We start from the raw sequence: 5,408 nt of genomic DNA, 5'->3' as shown, positions 1-5,408 counted from the left end.
TAATATATATATATATATATATATATATATATATATATATATATATATATATATATATATATATATATATATATATATATATATATATATATATATATATATATGGTGATAATAGGATGATTTCTCATGCTACATAGTTACTGAGAGCTGGCAATATTCAAGCAGAAATTCTTTTAAAAGAAGAAAGACATAATTTAGGGGGAATTAGCATAGAGGAATCACACAGACTTGTTTATGCTGAAGTGTTATCTTTTCATGTGCTGATGTGGCAAGTGAGTGTGCAAATCTTTTTTCTATTAAAAAGAACACAATATATATATATATATATATATATATATATATATATATATATATATATATATATTGTTTTTTGCAGACTGCTCCGATATATTTAATATCTTGGATGAAACATGGAGTTGGATTGTTGGAAATTTTGTTATACAAACAACCAGTATATCATAGTCAAGTTCTCCTCAAGGTTGACTCGTTGACCTTCCATCTATTTTGACTTCTTGACTTTTTGACTTAATGTTCAATTACTTTTGTACTGCAAACATAATATTGAGATATCTCGTTTATATGATCTTGATAGTGTGAATGCAAATCCTATGAAGATAATTTTATTAAATCAATGTTTTTTTTATAAATGTTTTATTGAATAATTGATTGTAATAGACTGAGATATTACATATTAATTAACAGATTGTTGGAATGCATCGCTGGAAGCATGGTAGAAAAGGTTCCGGAATCTTCTGGCTACAATATGCTCATGATGAAGTTCGCCTTAATAGAATTGCTCAGAAGTTGTTTGACTTTGTTGGAAAGTCGATCTCTGATGAATGTTTTGAGGTATGTATGTATGTATGATTTGTATTAATACCTTATGTATATATATGCAACAATGGGAAGGATTAATTGAATTGATGGGCACTGAATCAAGAACTGTAGGGGGTCTTGAATTTTTACACAAGTAAGTTATGGTTTGCTTTTTGTTGGTTTATAAGAAAGGGGCTAGGGGTAACATAGTCATTTTACTAAGGGTGCAAGTAAGAGGGACCAAAATCACAACAAAGTGAAACAACAAGGACTATAAGTCAACTAAAGCCTCGCTTTTTGAAGGATCAAAGTCTTTAGTTGAACCAACTACAATTGTTAGTCCCTGAATATAGCTTTCTTTTTTCTTTTCATCCTTACAGTTTCCTTTTTGCATATTTGGCCCCTTCTCCAACAAAAATGACTATTTTTGGGTCTAAAGTGGCAAAAATCAGCTATACTCAAGGACCAAAACCTCTACAAGAACCTCAAAAATAAGGACCAAAATTGAAACACAACTTTTTATTACAAGGGTAAACATGTCATTTTCTAATCCAAACTTTTTTCCTTTATGTAAATGTAATAATATTTTTTGCGATCCCTAAAACAAATCTCAACAAGATGAAGATTCTAAGCATGCACGGACAAAAGCAAACTCATAATTGTCTTGTCTCATGCTTTTCTCAAAAGCTACTTTAATGATCTCAACCTGTTGAAGGAAATAGCAATGTACTATATTAATCAATTTTATAGCATGCTCACAACTTGTTCAAAGTGGAATTCCTTTAAAAAAATCTTGATGTCTGGACCTTAAATAAAAACATCGAGAAGAAACTAGTTAAGATGTTGATTGTAGATTTACTTGGTGCATAGTGATTGTTAATTATATATTCCTTAAATTGTTAATCATTTTTTATATAGGTATGGGCTGTATTGAAGCTTGGATTCTTGGAAAAAGGTATGTTACTACATGTGTATTAAATTTTAATCTTTTATAACATAGATTGATGATGCTTGAAGCCATTTTGAATACAAATGTGTTGATGATGAAAACAGGTATCATGTGGAAACAGAAGCATAACAATAAGAAGTAGAAACAAGAAGCTGTTCCTTAATAGCTATGTAGTACTAGGTTATATAGTTAGGGAAAACCTCTTAATAACAATGTACAATCGGATCCCCTTAATACCAATGCATTACAATTTTTTAAGATGATGTTATGGATGAAATTGATTGTTTTGGTATATATTTGTTTCCATATTTTTGTATTATGTGTAATTGAGTATCATAAAGTCGCGTCATAAATGTATATCGTAAATGGTTGCTGAAGTTTATGACATGCAAATGCGTGTCATCTTCATTTATGACAGGAGCTTCAATGATACACAATGTGTGTCCTAAACGTGCGTCGTAAGGTTATGACACGCAAATGCGTGTCGTCTTCCTTTATGACAGGGGCTTCCTTGATACGCATTACGCATCGTAAATGCGCGTCATAAATTCACGTCGTAAATGCGTGTCGTCTATAGACGACGCGCAAAATCGTGTCGTCTCTCGTTATGATAGGGCCTTCCTTGACACGCATTTGCGCGTCGTCTGAGCTTTTTACGACATGCATTGCACGTCGTAAAATGCTGTTTTTCTAGTAGTGTCTAATGGATAAAGTTGGAAACTTTATCCCTGATGGAGCTATAAAGAACCATAAAAATGTGATCTTGGTCCTTGTATCCCTTCCTTGCAAGATTTATGATGTTTTAATGGATTAATAACTTAGGGTTTTTGTCTTTTGGACATTTTATCGGCATGGGAAGTCATAAAGGTGGAAACTTTGTGACTTAGAATGATGTTATGGGTCTTGATCTAAGTGTTGGATGAAAGGACTTAAGAGAATAAACACTTAATGGAAAAGTGTCATCTGACCAAGTACATTGGGCGTACCTTTAAGTATATTGTACGTACTCGTGTTCAGTTCCGTTTCAGGAAGGTGAGTATTCCATGCGTCCGAGCTGAGTACGATGGGTGTACTCAGCCTGAAGTTTGACTTCTTAACTTGTTGACATTGACTTCTGTTGACCGCTGACTTTTTGACCAAGTTTGACCTTGGGTCAAAGTTGAGGATTTTGGGCTATTAGTTAAGATTTTATTTGGTTCTGGTGTTAGTGGATTCAAGGCTGTAAGAAGTGTAGAAAAGGGATTGTATCATAGTGTTTCAGAGTTCTTGGATTTAGGTGAGTCTTCTTAGTGTATCGTAGTGGGTCGAAGGCACCAATGCTGACCCACTAAATTGTGTATGTAGGATGTTTGCTGTCTTTATGAATCTTGTATGCTTTCTTATGTGGTAGTATGTACATGCTGACCAGCTGGGTCATATTGTTGTTACTGTGATATATGATACTATGTGTGTTGAGACTTCGGGTAGTATCCAAGGTTGTTGATAACCCATAGGGCATGCTGTTTGCTTACTGATACTTTAGGTAGTCTCCTGGGTTGTTGATAACCCATAGTTGTTTATTTGTGTTGTTCTGTGTGTTGTATTTTGGGAAACTCACTAAGCTTTGTGCTTATGCTTTGTGGTTTAAATGTTTTTAGGTTTTCTTATATTAAAGGAAGGGAACGACTCGATAGCATCACATCATTGGGAGACCTGTTCACATGATAATTTTTGACGGTACTCTTATAAATTTTTAAGATTAAATGGTCCTATTTAATATTTTGTAGTTGTGATTAAAATAAACACTTAAATTTTAGTTGGAAAATTTGGATTGAAATTTGAGGTATTACACCATTTGAGTGTTATATGGTTCACATTTGGAATTTGATTGCATATTGGACTCTTACATGAGTGTTGGGTCATTTTCTTTGTTTTTGACCTAGATTAGATAGAGGACATGCATGGGGGCATGTATGTCCATAAGGTTGGTATTTTTATGAACCATTAGAGTCCCATAAAGCTTTCTGGAAAGTGAGAGTTCAAGACTTAATGGATTAAGGACTCAAACCATTAGGTTATTTCTTCAGACTGTTGTCATGACGTGACATAGAGGATGTCACGACATGAACAAGAAGGAATATGCGACTATATTGTCACGTTATGCTTACGACATGACCAAGGAGTGTTCATATCGTGATACTGGCCGGGTGGGTTGTTCATGAGTGATTTGGCTGAGTTAGAGCGAGACGATTTGAAATCGGGTTGAGCATGTTCTCACAAAGTGACCAAGGGCTAGTCATGACGTGAGGCTTAATGGTTGATATTATTGGTAGTTAACTTTGACTTAACTGTTGACTTTTTGGGTATGGTTGACTTTGGTCAAGGTTGCTTGATTTAGTGTGTAGTCTGAGGTTAGACTTTGTATGTTTTGATAGGAGTGTAGTAGCATCTATTGCGGCACATTGAGTTGTAGTTTAGTTGATTTAGTGAGAAAAATGTAAGTCTTTTCACTATATTATGTAGGATGCTAGTTGTCTTTGTGACTCTTGCATTATGTGATAGGTGGTGCCCGTTTGTAGTATTGGGTTGGGCCTATTATGTATGTTGGGTAGGGCCCATCTGTATGTTGGGTGAGGCACGTTATGTATGTTGGGCGGGGCCCATTTGTTTGTGGGTGGGGCCGGTGTTATGTATGTTATGTGATATTTAGGGGGACTCACTATGCTTTGTGATTACGGTTTGAGGTTTAAACATTTTTCAGGTACTTCTGGTTCCAGAGGGAAGAACATGACTTGACTGCACAACATCATCTGATGATTTTTCCGCACAAATTATTAATGTTTTACTCTGATGATTGAAAAATACAATTTACTCTGATTGGTTTTGGAAGAAATGTTTGTATGGATTTAATGATTTAAAAATGAAATTTTAACTAGTATTTTTGGAACGTTACATTATTAGCATAATAAAATTATTAGTTCCTTTAGCTTCGGACCATGTTTGACCCTTTATCCCTATATCTAGGTTTAGCTAAATTAGGTTTAACTTATTTAGCTTTTATATTTATGTTGTCTTTTTGTATAATTATACTCTTTTTTTTTATTCAATAATGAAACCTATGTTTATTAGTTTACATAATAAACAATAAATAAATGATTTAATAGTATAAATAAAATGATAAAATATCTATAAATTACTAAAAACAAATAATTTTTTTTGCATCGCATATAACAAAAACATAAAGAGAATATCCACCACAAAAACTCACGTTTAGATGCACCCTCCATACCTCTTGACCTGCCCTAGATATGAGTAAAACACATTATATACTATTGTTCTATCGTACTGGGAAATAGTTGTCCGAAAGGACCTACAGATATTATCATGTAGATGATAATTTTATGCAATTATTTAAGCTGCAAAATTTAGACAAAGAACTTTAAAAAAAGTCGTAAAAATATATGGTTGGATGTCAAATGATTTGTAGTACTCATTAATGATCAAATCAGTTTAATCAAACTATCAATAATTTGACAAAAAAGATACGAAAAGATTTTTATGAGTCACATAAGACTTATTTTGTATAACAATGTATACTTTTGTGATAATAAATAAGCATTTAACACATGGAATATTACAATTATAATTTGGTGAACAACAATTA

General features: G+C 33.1%; 1 long non-coding RNA gene across 1 annotated transcript; it reads left to right on the top strand.

Annotated features, from left to right (window-relative positions):
- The first annotated feature begins 386 nt into the window (after positions 1–386).
- Positions 387–2,064, top strand: LOC111921468 (uncharacterized). Its single transcript, XR_002860180.3, has 3 exons — positions 387–849; positions 1,735–1,771; positions 1,870–2,064. It is a non-coding gene; the product is annotated as an uncharacterized LOC111921468 (long non-coding RNA).
- The last annotated feature ends 3,344 nt before the right edge of the window (positions 2,065–5,408 follow it).

This window comes from Lactuca sativa, chromosome 1 (assembly GCF_002870075.4).
Source record: "Lactuca sativa cultivar Salinas chromosome 1, Lsat_Salinas_v11, whole genome shotgun sequence".
NCBI classification, from domain to species: domain Eukaryota; kingdom Viridiplantae; phylum Streptophyta; class Magnoliopsida; order Asterales; family Asteraceae; genus Lactuca; species Lactuca sativa.
Note: the sequence above shows the minus strand (reverse complement) of the source record. Positions and strands in the feature narration are given on the sequence as shown.